A 25,144-nucleotide genomic window follows, 5' to 3' on the forward strand; every position below is an offset into this window, starting at 1 on the left:
AGGCCATGTTAGGTACCCAAGTACAATGCAAGAAGAAAGCAACCTCTGTAAGCGAGGAAAGAGAGAAAACCACGTGGGAAAAACCCTCCCCCAAAAAGAGGTAAGAACCCAGTGAAGAGCTGAAGAAGTCTCCAACTAGGGAAATTGTCCCCTAAAACAGGAACAAGGAATGATCATGAAGAAGCAGCATCACTGAAGCATGAAGAAGCCACAAATCTGCCAAACTGCTGATCTGAAGAAACCTCCATGGAAGAAGAAGGCACGAACTGAGCATGTCTATATGGTAGATGATCCATCTCACCGAAATGCATAGGTAGCCAGCCACTGCAATCGCCTTGTATATAGGATCAACCACTGAATACATAGTTCACACTATCAAACCATCAAACCATGGATGCATTAGAACACAACATAACCCCCCCTTAATGCAGATGGGGTGTGATGACAGGCAACTGAGAAGGTGAGCCAAAATCTCCTGCAAACGAACCAAGAACGAGGAGAGAGGGAAAGAGGTACAGACACCGATAAAGACACGGTCTAACTGACTCTGCATGGGCTAATGTCGTGGAAGGGACACTCACTTGACAAAGGGAGAATGCCTAAAATAGCAAACAAATAATCCCCCCCATGGTGCTTTATGAAAATAGTGCAAGTACACCTGACTCAAAACAACGTTCATGACTCCCAGAATACAAAAGTGATAATTTATCTTAGTGCGAAATAGAAAAGTGCTTCAAAAAGATAGCTACAATGATCAAAAAAGAAAAAGAGCTGAACCAAAAGAAAGTACAGCCGAAAAGAAAGCAAACCATGCCAGGAAAACGATCCTCGGGCCTAAAACACTCAAAATATCCACCATAGAGCAAAAATGCCAAAACTATGATAGAAAGAGTAGAGGCCAAAAACGAAGAAAAAGGACTACTTTTCTAAAAATTATATAGAACCAGCTTTCCAGAAATATAAAGTTTTCCAAAAACTGACATGGGATGTAAAAGATATGCATGCCGAAGTCAAAAATAGGACTTCGGACTTCAACAAAAAAAACAAGCAATAAAAAAGCATCAAAACCAAAAAATACCTACACCAAAATCTTTGTCTCAGAACCAGCTTTCCGGCACTTCTTTCGGATCGGAAAAATACCTCCGTATGCAAAAGTTATGGCCAAAAAACCACAAGTAGGTCCAAAAGAGAACTGCAAGGAGAGTGCAAGCAAGGATGATGACATAGGGATGACATCATGCTGACGTCAGCATAACTGGAGCTTAAAATTGATGGTTTGGTGGCCGTCGCAGCAAAAAAGAGTGCCACATGGCATTGCCACGTGGCAGTGCTGACGTGGCAGGGGTGACGTGGCGGGTCCACGTGGCAAGGTGCCATGTGGCGCCCACGCCACGTGTCACCCCCTCAGTGGCCTACTCGGCTGACGGTGCTATCTGACCCTGCAGATGTGGCACAGAGCGGGCGGGCGGAGCGGAGCTGTTCAGCTGAGCGGTGGGTGGAGAACTGGAGAGGCGCCACCGGGAGGAAGCGGCGAACTTCGGAGGAGCCACCGACAGAGGGCGGCGGCCGGGAGGCGGCCGGGCCGCGGTGGTTCGCGGGCGGCGCTGCTTGCTGCGGCCGCTATGGGCTGCGCGCAGGTGGCGGCCCTGCAATTTAAAACAAAAATTGCAATAAATGAACCATTTTCGTTCGTACGGCCCGTACGGCAAACCCTGGAGGCTTCAAAAAATCTCCAAAAATGCCCTGTCTCCAAAAATGACAAGTTTTATATGAATCCTGACTGCAAACAGCCTTCCGGATCCAATGGTGATGTCCGTTTGGGCTGAAAGTGCTCCGAAAAAATGCTGATCCCCTGATTTGAAGAAAAATTGCACAAACAAACTAGGGTTTGTGACTTCAAATCACAGCTTCAAAATTTCTTCAACGAAGCTGCAGCAGGAAGGCTCTGATACCATGTTGGAGTTGAGGAAAGCCAACTCCGAAGACGCCAAGATCACCTGCATGCGAAACTTGTCAAAGAGAAGCTATAGAAGGGGAGGAGCATGGAGCATGGGCAAAAACCCTAAACGGACATGAGAGCCATCATAATGCAAACACAAGAAGAAATGTATTTACAATAATGTGATGTGATGAAGATGTTGTTACAATGAGAGAGAGCCCGAATATAAAGAGCTCATGGAAGCTTGTAGAACAAGCTGAAAGGTGGTAGAAGATAAGTGTGACAACTAGAAGGGAACAAACTCTCGTGTTGTCACCAACTAACCACAACATGCATTAAATATAAAATATTAAATAAATGCATGACCTAAGTAAGCTTAAGCAATAGAATAAATAATTAGATATTAATTATTTACTCTAACACATATGATGGGGCTCTCACTACAAATAGAAATGCCAGAGGGTTTGAAACGTGGAATCTGCAAAGACTCATCACCAGTAGCCACACCCTATACAAAATGAATGTAATGAAATTTCATTACCAAAATTTTTTTACAAGAATGCATCGATATATAATCACTTTAAAAGAACATAATTACCTTTCCATTGTTAATGGGTTGTGCCTCATCCCTTGCACTTTTCCCCCCACTGATAGGTGATACCTACAAGAGAAAAGAAAGATTAGAAACCATATATGCTCCAATATCAAATTGAAAAAAATAATGAGAACACAATATAATGTACCCTAGATGTCTCAAGGCCAAATGAAATAGTCGAGAGCATGACATTGTCAACCTATTTGAGCTCCTCCTCAATCATCAACTAAACATGAATGAAGATCACATACATGTATAAGTTAGCATGGGTTAAAAATTAAAATTACTCTATTATAAATATTAACTTTAAATGGCATATATCGTAACAAAAAACTATATACACATACCAACACAAAAGGAATCCATGCCTTTGCATGCCCCTCCTCTCTCACATCAAGGTGTGTAGCCTCTATACATGCATCGGGTGTATCCTCTTCACATACAAACTGATACTCAAAAAGATCACCTATGGGACCTAGACAAATATTGTTACATGTTATGCAAGTATGGGGCACACAAACATGTGATGAGCTTGCTGATGATGAACTCATGCCAGCATCATTAATATAGGGAGGCAACATTGACCTAGCCTAGGATATCAATAGGCTACTCAATCTATGTATGGCTCTAATAGTGTAAGAGCTAGCCTCTGCAATGATATCAGGATGCTGCACTCGAGGAGAGGGGGAGACATCAGTAGGGGGGACAAAAGTGTCAACTTTCTTCTACTAGGCAAAGGGTCTATCCTAAGGAGCTCCTCCTCCTACACCCATGTTGAGCTTCATACTCCAATAGTTCACCTTGAGGTTCAACACAAATTCGACATACAATTTTGTAATGAAATAAAATGACACCTCTAAATTGTTGTGTGGAGGGATGTCAAAAACCATCCACCAACAATCCCAAAAGTTCACACACATAGCCTCATTTGTGCACCATTTAATTGATAGTTTGGGCTTTGTGTGTTCTACTTGTTTACCAATTTTTGGGTCTGCACAAAGGCTAACCATATCATCTTTAGTTATATTTAGGGTACAACCTCATCATAGTCCAACCCATCATCAAACATGGCATCCATTTGGTCATGAAAGCAAAGAGTTGCATTTTGTTCATTGGTAAGTGTTTCAATATTATCCACTATGGTGTTTAACATGGGATAAAATGCAGGTATAATATTATATTTGGTTTGCAAAACCCTTAGTTCGGCGAGATTTTCAAATATCAAATCTTCAATTCAAGGAGGGTTTTGAGGGGGTAGGGGATCATTTGGTGGACAGTATTGAGGGGGTACTGGATCATTTGGTGGAGGGTTATGAGGAATATTATTTCTTGCCTCAGTATTATCATTTGGGTTAGTCATACCTATTAAATTGCAAAACATAATTTCTATTAAAAACAACCCAAATTTCAACAATTTATATAAAAAAAACTAATTTTTAACAAATTCAATTAAAAATAAGTAATTTATAATAATATTCATTTAAAACATTTAAAAAAAAAAACTTACTCTTATCATATATCTGTTCCAAAATCTGATACCCAAATGGAGGTAAACACTCAAACAACCAAAAATGCAATGTGAAAAGAGCTATTGAGTTTTTTTTTTATAAATCTATGTTACAGGTTTTGGGTATTTGATTTCATATTGGATACTTGATATAATATCGGATATCCAATTTTAAATTGGATACCTGAAAATGATTGGTCCTAAGTTATTAGCTTTGGTATTAGAATGGGTGGAAATAAATCAGAGCAGATTTTGAAATGCTTTTAAACATTTTCAAACTCTATTTTTTTCACATTTCCACTTTTTGGCACACCATGAGCCTGCACATGCCCTTATCTCAACTCTATATTTACATTCCAAAAATTTTTATTTCCTAATTATAAGGAAATGAATTTTTTCTTTTTTCATTTCTTCTTTTCCAAGAGTCACAACCTTTCATAATACAAATCCTTTGAAAAGTCACAACACTTCATAGTTATAATCCTTTTGAAATGGTCACAACACTTCATAACTAAAATCCTTTGTAAAAGTCCCAATACTTTATAACCAAAAATATTTTTTTAAGAGTTACAACTGTTCATAATTATGACCCTTTCAAAAGTTCACATCATTTAAACATCATTGATACCTTTTTAGAAAGTAGCTTCCTTATTTTCTTCATATTACTTTCCTCTTCCATTTTTCCTTTTTGAACTTCTCCCCTCTTCTCTTCCTTTTTTCTACTCTCTAAAATAAATTCTCCTCCCTTTTATATCTTAATTTTAAGAAGTCATGTCTATTTGTTAAACATCTCTTAACTTTTCATTAGATTTAGTTAATTTATATTATTCTATGTTATATTATTTATTTACTTACTTTTGTGTTTATTTTATTTATTATTAAATTCTATTTAGAAATTTAACATAATTTCTACAATACTGTCTCTTGTATTTAATTTTCTTTCTTTACTCATTGAAATTTAATTATTTTTTAATTATTTAAAATATCACACTAAGTATTATTTTATTAATAATATAGATTAAATAATTATTATTTTCTTATTTTATATTTTAGTATTAATTTTAATATAACCTTATTATTTACTTAGTAACATTGTATTATCTAATTATTATTAAAATTTTATCTTAAGATAAGGATGTGACACAATAATGTTATCCATCATTCTCCTTTTTTGTCGGGGTACTAACATGGTTGGACTTAGAACAGGCATTCTTGCATTTTTCGGGTGCTCAACCAAAAGGGATTATTCCATGGAAATGGTAGGCTTCTTATGCTTGGAAGACTAAGTAATTTCCGTGGTTTGGGGTGGTTGCAGAAGGGTTTTTTTCTGAGCTTATTTTTTAAATAACCACCATAGACTTAGGCCATTTAGGAGAAGTATGTTTAACAATGAGTGAGAGACATCTACCAAACCCCAGATGGTGAGCATAGACATGATGGTAAAGGACAAAAATGAGCCCTTGGTGGATGGGAGGGTTTCCACCTAGGATAATGTTGTTGACCGCAGCGGAGTACAGGAAGAAAGGGATGTTAACTTTTTCCCCCATGACATATCATGTTAAGAAACATAAAATGGTAGCCATGGTAGGTTGTGTACCAACTTTCAAGAATGAAATGCTTAATTATCGAGTAACAAATGACTCCAAAGAGATTAGGAAGAGATATCCTATCATACCCATTTCCAAAACTGACTCTAACGAGTTCTTTCATTTCTTCAAAGAATTTATGCTTAAATTTTCTATAATCTAGCATACCTTTCCTTTCAACTTGTTCACCAACACAATATAGGCCCATCGCTTCACCAAACAACTCTAGCATCACCACAAAATTGATACTTCTTACCTCTACGCGACCCTTCTTCTATGAGTTAGCAAACTTAGTCAAGAGAATGATATTGAGGCCTTTCATAGCGAGGATGTAAGGATGTAATCCTTCTTTGACAAAGTAACTCCTTATATCCTTATTCTTCTCCAATTATTTATTTTTTATAGGTTTCACATATTTCGGCAGGCTACCCATGATGCTTTCCTTCTCATACAACTAGTTATCTTTCTCGGGGCCCAAGATAAGCATGAAAAAACCTTTGGCTGTAACCCTGCTTGTCATGGATGGTTTTTCTACAACCAGAACTCTAAGGATATTATAAAGAAACTTAGAATTCAAAGTGAAAATTTTTATTTCTAAGTAAGGGTGACGAAAATAATGATACTTGGAAGTTAAAAAGATCTTGTCACAAATCTTTCCCTCATTACTAGCTCCATACTTACTTGAACACTTGGCTATTTCCCTATCATTGAAGAGATCAATGATGTAAATCAATTTGACACACAACATGGAATGCCATAATTGAGTGCATTACTTTCCAAATTTTTGCCTTAAATATCTAGCAGCGAAATAATTAACCATCTTGGGGAATAAAAATGAAGGATATGGGTTAAGATTTGCATCATATAAGTTTATAATTAAAATGATATGGATCATTCTTTCCATTTTCATAGGGGATAACTCCTCATCAATGTGACAATTACACATCATATTCAAACAAATAATAATAGTATTATTATTCTTCATGATCATGTGGCAAGGATTTGACTAACTATGAATCTTGCTCATCCATCTAGCATTTCTAAAGGTTTTACCACATACCATTCTATTTTTAATAGTCATTAAAAATAATTTTATTTAACTCTTGTGACCTCTCCATCCTAGTCACCATCTTCCAATATTCATGGTTTAACCCCCACATAGCCATGTGATTTGTGACTTTATTCCCTACTCTAGGGTGTGTTTGATTAGTACATTGTTGAAAGACAAGAGTTTTCTTTTACAATCTTTCATTATGGTGGAAATACTCGATGGGTACTTGAATTTATTTAAATGAAGGTCAATAATGAGCTTTGAGTCACCCTCCAACTCCAAATTGACCTCTCCAAGATCTTGCAAAGTTTTAATACCAAACCACATGGCTATAGCCATGTTATAGTTATTAGATCTAATACTAGCCACTTGGTGAAGCCTAGGATAATACCACCTTTCCAATCTCTAATAATTCCTCCTACTCCATCTTCCCTCAAAATTTCTTTGGAGCAACCATCCACATTACATTTTGACCAAATTTTCTCTAGCATGATCTAATATAATTTTTTCTTTTTCCATATTTTCTACTAGTTGATATCAATCAATTTTTGTTTTATATTCTAGTTTTGTTTTAGCCTTATATCGATGAGGCTAGGGAATGTCATGCTTTTGAGGAAATGAGAACAATTTATACTATCTCTAATGATATTTTTGATAATATCAAAGATGTAGATAGCTTCCCTTTTTTCATCTCTATAGATTCTATTATTTCTTTCTTTCCAGACACACCAACTAACCATAGGTAGAATAAATTTCCCCCAAGGATTGACCTAGATAGGGTGGGAGAAGGGAGACATCTTCCATTGTAAGATCATGTCCTTAATGTTGTCAGGGAAAACCATAGCAAGATTACACTCCTTGAGCACTAGGTTTGAAATCTCATCTATGACCTAGCAATGAGGATAGGATTAATAGACTCAACATTCTTTTCACAATGGGTGCATCTGTTAGCCAATTTACGCCCACATTTAGATAGGTTGTTAAGGGTGAGGATTTTACTATGATCCATAGGCCACCAAAACAAGTTTATTTTTGGTGGCAGGTTATAGTTCCCAATGCTTTTACAAAATTTATCAACCACAAAGAACTCCTCAAGTGCTCTTTAGGTCAAAGTAACAGGGAAGAGACCATTGATTTTATATCTCCAGCACTATTTATCATCTAGATCTTTAATAAAGAGAGTAGTGTTAGGGAGGGTATTCATAACATAGATAACCAACTCTTTACTAACATGTCTAATTATTCTAGGTTTCCGTTGGACATGCCACAAGTTAATAAGGTTCTTCCATCTGGCATTACCATTCTCCCATTCTAAGTAGTTTTCCACTTTCTCCCCAACATACACCTTTAACTAGTCAATCAGACCCTGGTCATTCACCATCTCCTTAATAGGAACCTCATCCTTCCAAATTTCTTTCTAGATTAGGTTTTTCTACAATTTCCTATTTGTGTATGACTACCTCTTCTAGTAGGACTTTTGGTTTTCAAAATGTTCTTCCATAGGATTGAACTACCATTGGGCTTATTCTTGCTAAGATAAGAGTAAGAAGGCCCACAAAATAAATATTTAGCCCTTAGGATTTTCATGCACTATTTAGCTCCCTGAAGAGTTAACCAACCTATCATATAGAGAAGAACTTTATTCATACTTTTGTGATTTTTGACACCCAAACAACCATTCACGGGTATGTGCAAGATCATGGTGTACCAAACTATGGCCTTAAGTGGCAGTGAAAAATCAGCAAATCAGGTTTATGTCAACTTGACACATAATTTTGAAGTGGTTATGGACTTTATATCAAAAAGTTGTAAGAAAATAATTTGTAGAAAATTGAATGTAGTTTCTAAACTACTAGGCCTTATCAGGAGAAAAAAATAATTGATTGGTCAAAAGTTTGAATTTTAATGCAGTACTAAGAAAATTTCAGGGCAAAAATAAAAAGTAGGTGTATGTCTGACCACCTTAATCAAAACCAAATCATAATATTTCTCTAATATAATTATAGATATGAAAACTAGACTCATGCCCGGATGTGACGCATATTTTTTGATATTTTTATTCCAAATAAATAATTAAATATGAATTTTCTACCAAAACTTTTTCGGATTAAAAAAGTCCCGTGTCTGACCACCCTAACTAATAGAAAATTTGATCAAATTTATTATTACTATTTTTTTTCTTATACTAGGAAAAGTATAGAACGTGACGCAACTTTTAGATTTAAAAAATGTTATACCGTTTGAAAGTTATAGCTATTTTTCATTCAGTATGTCAATCAACACTTTACAATAATCTTCATTGATAATTAACTAATAAATACTTATCGAACTTAGAATTTGAAAAAAATTATATTGATGGAATCTAGAGAGCGATATTAAAAAACCCATTTCGTTTCATTTAGTTTCGATCATAATAACATTGTCAGACGGCTACCTGAAGTTTGAGTATCACTAAAACTCTCTATAAACACGTCTTTGGGGTTGACCGGGCAGGCTTGGTAAATACCAAGCCTGATCGGATATCCGATTTCAAAGTCAAATTCTAAAAATCTTCAAATTTTGGAGGGAAATTCGATTTAAACGTTCTAGTTTTTTATTTTTAAATTATTTCACTTATATTAATATGTAAAGGCATATTTTAATATATATTATATATATATATATATATATAAAATAACGTAATGTAAACATACAAGATATAATCTAGTAATATATAATAATATCTTATGTTAATCTTATTACAATCTATAAATATAATATATATTATTATTATTTTTACTAAATATAATAACATAATTTATATATATATATAAAATACGTATTATATATTATTATATTAATATGTATGTTATTAATATATACAATAACGTAATATTTTCATTAAATGTAATATGTATTATATATTATTATATTAATATGTATAATAATATAATATATGTATAACAACGTAATATTTTTATTAAATATAATATATATTATAAATATTATTATATTAATATGTATGTTATTAATATATCTATATAATAACATAATATTTTCATTAAATATAATAATGTAATATGTATATATATATATTATTATATTAATATGTATATTATTAATATATAAGAGTCAAAGGGGGTCATAGGGTGACCTATGACCCTCTTTGACCCATTAAACGACGATATATGTCTCTAGGGGTCCTAGGACCCCTAGGGACATATTTGAATGGGTATTATGGGTCAAAGGGGGTCATAGGTCATTTGACCCATTAAACGATGACATATGTCCCTAGGGGTCCTAGGACCCCTAGGGACATAGTCGAATCGTTCATATGGGTCAAAGGGGGTCATAGGGTGACCTGTGACCCCCTTTGACCCATTAAATGACGACATATGGTCGAATCGTTCATATGGGTCAAAGGAGGTCATAGGGTGACCTATGACCCCCTTTGACCCATTAAATGACAACATATGTCCTAGGGGTCCTAGGACCCCTAGGGACATAGTTGAATCGTTCATATGGGTCAAAGGGGGTCATAGGGTGACCTATGACCCCCTTTGATCCATTAAATAACGACATATGTCCGTAGGGGTCCTAGGACCCCTAGGGACATATTCGAATGGGTAATATGGGTCAAAGGGGGTCATAGGGTGACCTATGACCCTCTTTGACCCATTAAACGATGACATATGTCCCTAGGGGTCCTAAGACCCCTAGGGACATATTCCAATCATTCATATGGGTCAAACCCTATGACCCCCTTTGACCCATTAAACGATGACATATGTCCCTATAGGTCCTACGACCCCTAGGGACATAGTCGAATCGTTCATATGGGTCAAAGGGGGTCATAGGGTGACCTATGACCCTTTTTGACCCATTAAACGACGATATATGTCTCTAGGGGTCCTAGGACCCCTAGGGACATATTCGAAAGGGTAATATGGGTCAAAGGGGGTCATAGGGTGACCTATGACCCTCTCTGACCCATTAAACGACAATATATGGGTAATATTCGAATGACTTATGACCCTCTCTGACCCATTAAACGATGATATATGAGACATATTCGAATGGGTAATATGGGTCAAAAGGGGTCATAGGGTGACCTATGACCCTCTTTGACCCATTAAATGATGACATATGTCCCTAGGGGTCCTCGGACCCTTAGGGACATATTCGAATGGGTAATATGGGTCAAAGGGGGTCATAGGGTGACCTATGACCCTCTGACCCATTAAATGACGACATATGTCCCTAGGGATCCTCGGACCCCTAGGGACATATTCGAATCGTTCATATGGGTCAAAGGGGGTCATAAGGTGACCTATGACCCCCTTTGACCCATTAAACGATGACATATGTCGCTAGGGGTCCTAGGACCCCTAAGGACATATTCGAATGGGTAATATGGGTCAAATGGGGTCTTATTGAATTGCAAAATGTAATATATATTAAAAAAATTTCTAAATTTTAACCATTTTTGTCAAAAAAACCCTAGATTCAACTAAAACAAACAAAACCATGTTAAAATCTATTAAATTTAGGTTAAAAACGAGTCAGGGGGGGGGGGGGGGGAACATACCTGTTATCTGATATCCGATTCGACTGGCCCAAATTCACGTAAAATAAGGGCCGCGGGTCTGTGACTTTGTGTTTAATCCAATGCACAGGTATCAGATATCCGATATGACAATATATATAATATAACATATATATTACATTTTATATATTTTTATATTATATTTTATATTTATTATATTAATTTACTATATATTATAATATAAAATATTATTATTATACTATATTATTATAATTTATAATATATTATACTTTTTTATTATATATTATATTATAAGATATTACTTTTTATTATTATATTATATTATATATATATTATATTACATTACTATATATTATAATATATGAAATATTATATTATATTATTATAATATAATATGTTATTATAATATTATTATTATAGTATAATATTATATGATTATAATATAATAATAATATTATTATATTATAGTATAATAATAATTATAATAATAATATTATTATATTAAAGTATAATAATAATTATAATAATATTATTATATTATAGTATAATAATAATTATAATAATAATATTAAATAATAATAATATTATTATAATATAATAGTATGATAAATTATTTAATAATAATATTATTATTTTATATCAATAATAATAATATTAAATAATATATCATACTATTATATGATTTTAATTATTAGTCGGATATTGGATTTAAAATCGGATATCCGATAAGGCTCGGCTTAACCTTCCAGGTTTGGTTCCTGGATAGGTAAAAAAAAGTCAGAGCAAATTTTGAAGCGCTTTTAGGCGTCTTCAAACTCTTTTTTTTTCACATCGCCACTTTTTGGCACACCATGATCCTGCACATACCCTCACCTTAGGTTTGCAAATTTGATTCCAGTTGATGAGAGTCATTCTCATCTTTTCCTAAACTCCGAACTGCATAAATTTCTTTTGTATTTTTTTGAGGATATCTGCCACCTTCAAAAGCATTAAGGAAAGGGACAGGAGGTACACCATAATACTTTGAAGGAAATTAAGAAGAAGGATCTTACCCCCAAAACTCAAAATTTTGCCTTTCCATCCAACCAATTTCTTTTGAAACTTATCTATGACACTGTTCCAGTAGCAATGGTTAGGTTTTTCAACTGAGAAAGGGAGGCCAAGATACATATAAGGGAGACTTTCGATTTGGCATTCTAGTTCTATAGAATGATTCTTTGCATGTCTTGTTGAGTATTAAAAAAGAAGATTTTTCTTTTATGAAAGTTTATATATTGGCCAGATAGATTGGCATAGTTATCTAACAAGGTTTTCCAAGTCTTGGCGTTAGAAAGGGTAGCTTCTTCAAACAAGATAATATCATCCACAAATTGCTCATGAGTAGTGGTGGGGTTATTAGAAGCCACTTTGACACCACAGCTAGTTCTAGAGATTTATTATTATTATTATTATTATTATTGCCAAGATTAATTATTATTATGTGTTAATGTTGAGTACATTTGAATCCAACATGACCTCAATGAAAAATTCATAATTTACCATTGCGTTGTTAGGCTCTTGCCTAATAATTATCATTGTTAGATAATAATGTTATAATTAATGAATAAGAATACATATACTTTATATATATTCATAAAATACTTATAATCCACATTAAATATAATTGCACAATTTATAATTATTATTAAAAATTATAGTTACTCATAATAAATATAAAAACAATATTATGAATAATAATAATGGGTATTATGGATAACTAATAGTATTTTGTATATCCATGAGAAATGTATTTATCTTTTATCAACTTTGAAACAATAATCTTGTCTATTACAATATTCTATTTCATTACCATTTTAAATATTGGGTGTACTTGTTGCTTTTCAATGAAGAGAATTCATTGTATTTAAAATATTCACATATCATTGCATGACTTGAATAAAATATTATTCAATAGCCACAATATGTGAAAGAATAAGGAACCAGTGGATTACATAAACCTCAAATCTTATTTATATCATTTCAATGCTAGACATTCAATGTATGCAAATCATTTCTGCATCATTACTCTATATAACTATTTTTAAAACTAGCATTATAGTACCAAATTTCTATAATGGTCATTTTTATTATCACATTTTTTTTGAAGTGAAAAATGTCACCATATTTTGTGCCCTACATCAAGATTCAAACTATACCAATTTTTGCAAGTTTCCCTATCTACAATAGGATGTCTCATTGAAATGAAAGATTAATCATTTTTGCTTGTTTAATTATCTTGATGTTATTTTAGAAAATATTGAATAGTATAATATTTTTTTTCTCAGTGTGCTTCATTTATAGACTTCTTGCAATTCCCTTGCGTTTTCAAAGACACCTATTTATCATTTGATTTTTTTTTACTTTTTCTTCTTTTGGTACTATTGCCATTTCTTATCTGATTATATGGAATTTATCACCTTCATATAGTTATGTGTATGGAGTTTTTATACTGCAATCCAATTAGGAAATCTTCAAATTTATTATTATACTTGGACTATAGCTTGAAATTTTGATTCAGACTATACTAATTTTTTAGTAGGGTAAAATGTCATTCACCAACCATGATGTTCCCATCATCTATGGTTCCATATTTTGGATAATGCCTGCCAAGAGCATTTCTAAAGGTATCATTCCATTGTATCTCATAGCAATGGGATGACATTTGTAGGAGTCAAAATTGTTTAAATATATTCCATTTAAAATCTACTAGTTAGATATCTCTAAGTTTCTATATCTTTTTCCAAATTAATTTTTGCACTCTTCTAGTATAAATGGCATTTTTACCCTTTGTTTCATTTCATTTTAGTTTTTAGTTTCTTTCTCAAATTTAATCAAGTAAATAGTTTCTATTTTTTTAGGATATCAATTAAATTTGTATGAAGAGGATTTTTCTCTTCTTTTTTTGCAGTGGAATTAATAGCTTAGGTTTGTGGAATCGGCTCACTATATTAGGTTTGTAGAAATGGGTTACTATAAGAGATTTGTATATTGAATTATTAAAATGTTTTTTGAGTGATATTGAAGTTTTGAATATCTAAATTTTTATTTTATTTTGTGTGAAAGGATGAAATTGTGAATCAAAATTATATATTTGTTTGTCACGAATTTTTTTATCTTGTTGTGTTGTCTCAACTCCATTTTGTGTATCCATGAGACATGTATTTATCTTGTTTTGGCTTCATCTATTGTGCTATTCTATTTTGTTACCATTTAAAATATTAATATAATATTTTTTTCATAAATTTCCTTCATAGTACAAGAAAAATTATTCCTATCGCCAAATCATTGCATGTACATAAATGTGCAACTCCTAGTTAAGTTTTGTGGTAGAAAAACATGTTAGAATTGATGAATTTTTACTAGTTAATTGGGTGTCAAGTAGTCATAGTTAAATCATCAAGTTAATTTGTAGGTTTGGAGAGAATTGTTTAGCTTCTTTAAAACTATAAATTTATACTCTTCATCAAATCAATAAGGAGTTAGAATTGTTCTATATTCTATATGATATCATATTTGATTTTTTAAAATTATATAATTAGGATTCTTTATAAACAACACAAAAACCTATGCTACTCTTTTATAAAAGGAAAGGGCTAACAAAACTAATACTATAAAACTTCAATGACATTAAAGTGGCATTATTGTTTCAAATTTGAAAATGAAGAAAACTAATGAAATGTATAGAAATGAATAAAATTTAGGATTGTTATTTTAAATAATTATTTGGAATAAAATTTGATCTATATTTCTAATCTTAGTTATGATTTTTTAGTATTTGAAAAAAACAATTGGGCTCTAGTTCCCACCAAAACTATATGCAAAGAAGTTGTTTTCCCTTTGATGTCAAGATATATTATAGATGACATATATAGCTAGTAAAATTTAAAAAAGAAGAAGGTTTTTGACCTATATTTTTTGTTTTATAACAATTTCAATTCTAACTCCCTTGAAATTGATAGTTTTCATCTACCACCATATTTAATAGTCACCTAACATTAGTAACCTTGTTTTGGTATGGATATATGTAGTTTAATAGTCATACGTAACATTATTAAGATTAGGTTATTTAATTTAATAGATTATAAAATTTAAATAGTGTTATTTAAATGTTTAATTGGATAAAGAAAAGTGAACTCTGAAGTTACTCCAAATCTAGTCGCAAACAATATTTTAAATATAAATTTATTGAACATTTATGTGGATTATTATGATGTTTCAAAAGAGAATACATTGTGGAACAATAGATATTTATATAAGAATATTGTTTAGAAAGGGAAGGAAAAAGCAACGAATGAGAATATTGGAAAGAAAAAAAGGCAAGAATAAACTCTTTGATAATGGAAAGAATAAGATGGACAATAGAAAGTGGCATGAAACTGTAGCAAGCTATAGTATGTACAAGCTAGGAGTACATGTAAATTATCAATTACCTAATGTAAAGGAAATTATAATAAATTGAAGGGAATGTGAGCAAATGTGATAGGGTCTTACATAGTAAAAGTAACTTTGGTTTATTAATTGATAATTTCAAGAAATAAACATTTGTGTATGACAAAGAAAGAAATTTAAGGCTTGCAAAAACTGTTGGGAAGGTTAAGGGTATCACTACACGTTTAGGATGGAACTTAAAATTAATTGTAGATGAATATATACTCAAATTTTTAAAACTTCTCTTGTAAAAGAATAGGACCCTCCAATGAAAAGGAGTGCAACATTTCAAATGGGATAAATCATTAGGATTTCATTACAATTCATAACTATGAATATGTTCAAAGATGTGCCAACTAATTGTAGTAAATATGTCATTGACAATACATAGGACCTTGACACTTGGTTCTGTGTTAATTATGTCAATTAAATTTTATTCCATGTAAGGTAGGTGAGGCTTCACCTTCAAGAAGGTTTTAAAGACTTGGGTTAGAAGAGTGGGTTAGAATTGATGAGTCATTAGCAATTAATTGGGTGTCAAGTAGTCATAGTTAAATCATCAAGTTAAGTTGCAAATTTGGAGAGAGTTGTTCAACTTATATGAAACTATAAAGGTGCACTCTTTGTTGAGTCAATAAGGAATCAAAATTCTTCTATTTTCTCTAAGGTATCATATTTAAAAATTTATTATGTTATATAATTAGTACTTTGCATTAAGTTACAATTATTTCTTTTCCTTTTGTGAGTAACTACTTCTTGGTATCAATATTTGTAGATTAATAGTCACACAATATTATTGATGCAATTGAGCCTAGTGGGACTAATCACAAGGTGATCAATTGGTCCAAAACCCCTCTTTATTGAAGTCCTTCAACCAAATCTCTTGGTAAAGATGATCAAATGTGCAAGCACCAATCACAAGTGCTAAAAGGATGATACTAGGTTATCACAACCCTACACCAAAAAGGAAAACCCTAATCACTAGGGAACCCTATGAACAAGACAACTTATCACAAGTTGCTTACAATGCACAAATTGACCAATTTTTGGAAAACAAGCTTAAAATTATTCAAATAGCCTAGAAAGACTCCAACATATGGGAGTATTCTATTCAGGTCACTAGTGACATGAAACAATGGTTAAAACCAAACTATGTAAGTTTTCCACATAGTTGCTTTGTTGACCCATCCAAAAAGGCTAGTAGCCCTTTTTGATGAAAACCAAATTTTAAAGGAAATATCTCCACACAACCTAGGGAAAAAAAAAAAGCTTTGGAAACCATTTTGGGACTTACAAAACATACTAAGGCACCAAGGTTTTATGACACAAACAAATGGGCTTTTGTTCACTTTCTCCCTTAGGCAACTAGGGCAATTAGGCCTCCATTTACAAAGGAAGTACATGTTCTAGAACTCCATCCTGGAAAAAAATAATAGGAACATGTGAGTAAAACCCTAGAAAAGTTACAAAATTTATTTCAAGCCTTGATGTCAATTTTGGTTGGAGTTGTGGAAGATGTTACATCCTTTTCCTAGCATGCACATGGGAAATGCATGTCTAGGGCATCAAATTTCTCATTGATCCCTGCAAGTAAAAACTTAAAACCACTTGCATCTTAAAATAAATATCCAATCCTAGGATTCCACTAGAGGCAGTTAAATTCCCATGGTGAAATCCTCCTCTATGCTTGAAAATCCTTCCAAACCCTAGGTTAGCAAGAAATCCTGACCTGCGTACACAAAATGTCAATATCTTGAGTTAGGCGATAGATGAAGACTTAAAAATAGAAGAATTGGAAAATTATTTCATCGGCCTATCTAAAAATGTAGGTTTTACACTTTGAAAGAATCTGTATGAATCTGTACAACATAGGATAATAGGTTGTTCGCAGTAAAAATAGGGTATTTTATTGATTTGAAAATTGAAATTACATTGTCTCTACCTATCACCCACCTAAAAGGGATCATTATAGGCCTTCCAATGGTCATTAAAAAAATTTCAAACTTGTTATGGCCATTGGGGAAGTTTTTTCTTTGATTTGCAAAAAGTTGCTTGACAACTTTTCAAACAATTTTGCATTTTTTGCACTTTTTGCGCTTTATAAGAAAAAGTTATGAAAACTTGATTCTAATAACCCAAATAAGTTCTCGAAACATGATAAAACATAAAATAATCCAAAATCCTAAGATTCTAGGCCCTTTGACCATCTTTGACCATAGTTGATCGAGGGCTTATAATAGTGCTAGTCTTGGAACTAGGTCATACAATTTTGGTCTAGATTCCTATTTGATTAATCTTTTCGAGGTTTTATATTTGGATCTAAGGTTTGATATTGATTTATTCTGGGTGCTCCTACACCATACTACCCTTGTGTTTGAAAACTCAATTTCCTACTTGTGGGCAATTGCTCCATAGATGTATCATGTTCTTTGATATGGTCTTCTATCATCCAAGTTGCATCAATATGGGGGAGCCCTTTCCACTTGACTAAGTACTACAGTACTTCTTGATAAAACATGTCCAAAATCTCTTCTAACTCCACTATTTTTCTTTGAGGGAGATCAGTTACATAGTCTTCACTGTGAATGTCTACTTGCTCACCTTGTTAACTTGTTGAATCTGTTATGCCTTTATATGGGGTGAGGTCTACAACATTGAAAACTGGAGAAATTTGCAAGGTAGAGGGGAAGAGAGATATCATATGCATTTTCACCCATCTTTTTGGGTATACTATATGGTCCAACTTTATTCATCTAAAGTTTGGAATATCTACCTTTAGGTAGTCTCTCTTTTCTCAAATATACCCAAACCTTGTCTCCAACTTTGAAGTGGATTTCCCTTCTTTTCTTATTAGCATGTTCCTTGTATTTTAGTGTTGATCTCTGTAATGCTTCCTTGACCTCATGTTGCACCTTTGTAATAAGTTCTGGTAACTTTTCTTCTTGAGAACTGATTTTGAAGTTAGATGGTAGTTCTACTAGGTCCAATGGTTCCTTGGGATGACAGCCATACATTGCTTGGAAGGGAGTCTTGCCCATTGATTTATTCATGGAGTCATTAAATACAAACTTTTCTTGGGGCAAGAGTAGATCCCAAATCTAAGCATAATTCTTTGTGAGACATCTTAGGAGATTTCCAAAAGATCTATTTATGACCTTAGTCTGCCCATTGGTTTGTGGATGCTAGGAAAAACTGTAGGTTAGGTTAGTACCAAGTTTCTTAAAAAGTGTTCTCCAAAAATGACCACAAAATTTTACATCCTTGTCAGATACAATATTTTGTAGTAAACCATGGATCCTAAGTACTTCCTTAAAGAAAATACGTGCAACATGAGAAGCATCATTTGTGCTTTTACATGGTATAAAGTGGACCATATTACTGAATCTATCCACTACCACAAAAACACTATCAAATCCTCGCTTAGTTCTAGGTAGCCCCATGATAAAATCCATTGAGATTAAATCCCAATGACTTCTGGGAATTGTTAAGGGTTGATATAACCCTTGATTTTTTGAAACATCTTTGGCTTGCTGATAGAGGGTATAAGTCTAAATGAACTTCTTTACCTCATTGTTCATCTTTGGCCAATAATAGCTTCTTTTCACCATGTCTGATATCTTGTCAATGCCAAAATGTCCTCCTAGACCACCATAGTATTTCTCCTTGATGGTATTTGTCCTCATTGAGAATTTGGGAATGTATAACTGAGCTCCTTTGAATAAGAGTCCATTCTAAATCAGATATTTAGAGAAATCTATATGGTATCTTTCAACCATCTCTATGCAAACTTGAAAAATCTCTACAAAATTAGGATCAATAGTACATAATTGCTTGAGGGAATCAATTCCCACACTTTTTAGTTGTACTTCATCAACTAGACCAACCCCTCTACTAAGGACATCATCAACTTTGTTTGTAAAACCTTTCTTATGTTTGATGTTGAAAGTATAAGCCTGCAACTGCTCCATCCATTTTAGATGTCTGACAGAGAGCTTTTCTTAAGAATTGAAGAACCTCAATGAATGGTTGTCAATGTATACTACAAACTCCTTTGGAATTAGATAGTGCTTCAATTTCTTGAGGGCTTGTACCATGGCATAAAGCTTCAAGTCATAAATTAAAAACTTTTTCTTAGCATCATTTAGTTTCTTAGAAAAGAAAGCTACTACCTTGCCTTCCTGACTTAGGATTGCACCTATGGCTAAATTGCTTGCATAAGTTTCCACATTGAAAACCTTATTAAAATTAGGTAGAACCAAGATTGGGTATTGAGAGACTTTATTCTTCAAATACTAAAATTCATCATTGGATTCCTTTGTCCAAGAAAATTTAGTCTTTTTTCCTCCTTTGATGGTGTTAAGCATGGGTGCACATACATGACTAAAGTTTTTGATAAATATCCTATAGAAGGTGGCAAGACCTTGGAAGCTTCTTACATCACCTTGGTTCTTTGGTGGGGCCCAGTTGATGATTTCTCCAACCCTCTGAGGGTCTATCTTGAGGGTACCTTGTGAGATCACAAATCTGAGGAACACAAGTTCCTTCTTCATAAACGTGCACTTTTCCAAGTTGATCACCAACTTGTGTTGATGAAGCCTCCTTAGTACTTGTTTCAAATGATCAAGATGTTCCTCCTTGCTATTATAGAATATTAGTATGTCATCAAGGTAAATAACAATAAATTTGACAATAAAAATTGTGAATATCTCATTCATAAGCCTCATAAAAGTGCTACGAGTATTTCTTAACCCAAACGACATTACTAACCATTCAAACATACCTTTATTAGTTTTGAATGTTGTCTTCCATTAATCACCTAGTTTTATTTAGATTTGATAGTAGCCAAACTTCAAGTCTATTTTGGTGAAATAGCAAGCTCATCCTACATGATCCAATAGATCCTCAATTATGGGCATGGGGAATCTATACCTTATGGTAATCTTGTTGATAGACTTTCTATCAGTATACAACATCCATTTATCATCCTTTTTAGGAGCAAGGATAGATGGAATAGCACAAGGACTTAAACTCCTTTGTATTAGAACTTTTTCCAACAAATCATTCACTTGCTTTGTAATTTCAGCATGTTGAGTTGGTGTCATTTTATAGGGTGCCTTTTTAGGTAGGGAAGAGCTAGGTATCACATCAATTTGGTGACTGATATCTCTAATGGAAGGAAGGCTTGTGGGAAGATTAGTAATAGTAAGCTAGCTGTAAGTTTTTGTAGTAGATCTTGTATTTCTTTAGGGATAGGATCCTTGTCCTTGGAAGTTATGTTTTCCTTTGGCTTAGAGACCAAAATAAAACCTTGGGCATCAGGTTCCTTCAAGGCTTTATTCATTTCTTTCTCCCCTATGGTTACAATAGCAAGTTCTGCTTTAGGATTAGGTATGGGCTTCATGGTGAAGGTTACACTATTCCCAGTTATAGAATAAGTATTCTTCTTGAAATGGTGGATGGCATCAACATCATATTTCCAAGGTCTTCCTAGAAGTATATGAGATGCATCCATTTCTACAACATCACAAAGTACCTTATCCTTGAAGTCTGCTAGAGAAAATTCTATCCATGTTTGTTAAGTCACTAAGGTTTGTTGACCTTTTGTTAGCCAAGAGACATGATATGGAAAGGGGTGAGATTTCTTAGGTAGTTTAAGTTTTTCTACCATTTTAGAGGAAACTAGATTTTTAGTAGAACCTGAATCAATTAACAAATTGCATACCTTGCCTTGGCACTTGATCATTTTCCTAAAGAGATTCTTTCTTTGGGGTGGCTCTTGGGTGTGATGGATCTAAAAAAATGCTTGCCTCATCATTAGACATGCTCCTTCCTCAGGTTCAAGTTCTTTACAATCAAATTGCTCTTCCTCCACAATTTTTGCTCTTCTTTCCCCTTGATTATTGTTTTTTTTTTACAGGGAACTTTCTTGCATGGTATCCTACTTGATTACAATTGTAACATGTGAGAGGGCCATTTCATCTTCCTTTTCCTCTAAAACACTTTCCTCCTCTATAGTTTTCCTTATAACTTTTTCCTCCTTGATTCTTATTCTGATCAATAAGTTTGTTTCCACTATTCTGCCCCTTGTTCCAGGAATTGTTCTTGGGCTTGAAGTTTTTATTATTCTCCTTGCCTTTAATTTGATCTTGCCTCTTCCATTTTTCTTCCACCTTGAGTGCTAATTGATGGAACTTGTTCATAGAACTAGGGGTGTGAAGGCTGAGTTCTTCTTGGATGGGTAACTTAAGGCCATTCATGTACCTTTCCAATTTTTCTTCCTCATCCTCTACTATGTTGGTATTCATACACAATTTTAAGAATTCCTTTATATAGGAACTAACATCTAGATCCTTTTTCTTTAGAATTTTTTTCCTTCTATGGAGTTGTACACCATAGTCTTTGGGTACATATGTTTCCCTTACTAGTGGCACCATTCTATCCCAAGAAGAGATCATGTTTCTTCCTTTCTTCACCCTCTCTATCTGGATGAAGTTCCACCAAGTTAGGGTTGCTCCTTCAACTTTAGCTTTTCCATCTTTACCCTCTGATTCTCTGGGATGTCTTCACACTCAAAGAAACTAGCTAGGGATTCTATCCAATCCAATGCTACATCAACATTCATTTTTCCATTAGAAGTTGGCAATTCCAACTTCCCCTCCATGGTTCTTTTCTCCATGGATTTGAGAGAATTTAAGAGAGGCCTTTGTTTAGTAGGCACTTCATCATCTTCATCAAGATCTTCAACCTATGTATTCTAATCTTCTTTAGATTGTGGGCCTCTTTGATTTTTCAACTTGCCTTTGACTTCCTTCAACCTCTTTGTGAGAGCAGCATTGGTTGCTCTTTGCTCCCTTACCATTTTTGCCAATTCATTATTTCTAACCTTGGTAGGTATTTCTTCCTCTTCTTTAGTAAGATCCATGGCTCTGATACCACTTGATGCAATGGAGCAGTGGGACTGATCACAACGTGATCAACTGGTCCAAAAACCTTCTTTACTACAGTCCTTCAACCAAATATCTTGGTAAAGATGATCAAATGTGCAAGCACGAATCACAAGTTCTACAAGGATGATACCGGGTTATCATAACCCTACACCCAACAAGGAAAACCCTAATCACTAGGGAACCCTATGAACAATACAACTTATTGCAAATTGCTTAAAATGCACAAATTGACCAATTTTTGGAAAACAACCTTAAACTTCTGCAAATGACCAAAGAAGACTCCAACACATGGGAATAGTCTATTTAGGTCACCAATAACATGAAACAATGGTTAAAACCAAACTATGTAAGTTGTCCGCATGGTTGCTTTGTTAAACCATCTAAAAGGGCTAGTAGCACTTTTTGATGAATAAATTTTTTTAAAGGAAATATCTCCACACAACCTAGGGGAAAAAATTCATATTTTAAAACCCTTTTGGGGCTTACAAAACATACTAAGGCACCAAGGTTTGATGACACAAACAAATGGGCTTTTGTTCACTTTCTTGCGTAGGTAACTAGGGCAATTAGGCCTCCAATTACAAAGGAAGTACACGTTTTGGACTCCATAATAGAAAAAAATGATGGAAACATGTGAGGAAAACCCTAGACAAGTTACAAACTTGATTTCAAGCCTTGATGCCAAGTTTGGTTGGAGTTGTGGAAGATGTTTCATCCTTTTCCTAGCATGCACATGGGAAATGCATGCCTAGGGCATCAAATTTCTCAATGATCCCTAAAAGTACAAACTTAAAACCACTTGAATCTTAAAATACATATCCAATCCTAGGATTTCTCCAGAGGCCATTAAATTCTCATGGTGAAATCCTCCTCTATGCTTGAAAATTCTTCAAAACCTTAGGTTAGCAAGAAATTTGGACCTTCTTACACAAAATGTGAATATCTTGAGTTAAGGGGTATATGGAGACTTCAAACTAGAAGAATTGGAAAAATAATTCATCCACCTATCCAAAAATGTAGGTTTTACACTCTGGAAGAATTTGTACAAATTCGTACAAATAGGACAACAAGTTGTTTGCAGTAAATATAGGGTATTGTATTGATTTGAAAATTGAAATTACATTGTATTTTCCTATCACCCACCTAAAAGGGATTATTATAGGCCTTCCAATGTCCATAACAATATTCAAACTTTTTATGGCCATTGGGGAAGTTTTTTCTTTGATTTGCAAAAAGTTGCTTGACAACTTTTCAAGCAATTTTGCATGTTTTCTTTTTGCACCTTAAGAAAAAGTAATGAAAACTTAAATCTAATGACCGAAATAGGTACTGAACATGATAAAATGTGAAGTAATCCAAAACTCTAAGATTCTAGGCCCTTTGACCATCTTTGACCATAGTTGACCAAGGGCTTATAACAATGCCAATCTTAGAACTAGGTCATACAATTTTGGTCTAGATGTCTATTTGATTAATCTTCCTGAGGTTTTATATTGACATACGAGGTTTTATATTTGGATCTAAGGTTTGATATTGATTTATTGTGGGTGCTCCTGCACCAATTATTTAGATTAACATATTTAATTTAATAGATTAAATAATTCAAATGGTATTATTTAAATGTTTAATCAGGTAAAGAAGATTAAACTCTGAATTTACTCCAAATCTAGCCCCAACAAATATTTTCATTATAAAATAATTGAATTTTATTTATAATTTATGTGTAGAAATATGATGTTTTAAAAGAGAATACATCATGGAACACTAGACACTTATAGGAGAAAAACATAGATACATGGATATAATATTGTAATGGTAATAAGTGTTTGTCTTAGTACATTTCTATATCGAGTATAATATTTCAAAAGAGGATAGACCATATTGAAACACTAGATAATTGTATTTAAAGGCTTTCAGAAAGACATGTTACTAAAAAGATCTATTCAAAAGAAACCACAAAGTAAACACTATAGCCTCAAACGATATTCTTTCCCCTAAAGAAATTATTTGTTGTTAGAGGTTTGATCGATTACCTTAGTTAATAATATATTTAAATAAAGTTTTAAATATCTAGATTGCTAACACTAATCCAAAATAGTAGAAAAGGATTTAGAATCTAGGAAGAAAACTTGGATAAAGAAATATTAAAAATGGTTGAGCAACTGGAACATCAAACTACATGAATTTATCATAACAGAAATGAGAAAATAAATTTAAAATGTAATAATAAATTAGGACTTACATGTAAAGTAATTGAATTGTGGTGTAGGGGCACCCTCATTAGGAAGAATTATCAACATGTCTTAGGATATGGTAGGAGTTAGCTAGAATTTTTGAATTCATTGTAATTAGATACCCCAATTGTCTCAAACTTAGTCAAATGAGTCTCAATCGATGAAAATTTAGGTGATAGGATATTTTTATGTGTCTTAGCATCCAAATAGTTGAATTTGGATCCATTAGGAGTCATAAATTTAAAAATTGCAAAAGTTGCACAATTTCTTGT

Source organism: Cupressus sempervirens, chromosome 5 (genome assembly GCF_028749045.1).
Source record: "Cupressus sempervirens isolate cs-2001-9-10 chromosome 5, ASM2874904v1, whole genome shotgun sequence".
NCBI lineage: Eukaryota > Viridiplantae > Streptophyta > Pinopsida > Cupressales > Cupressaceae > Cupressus > Cupressus sempervirens.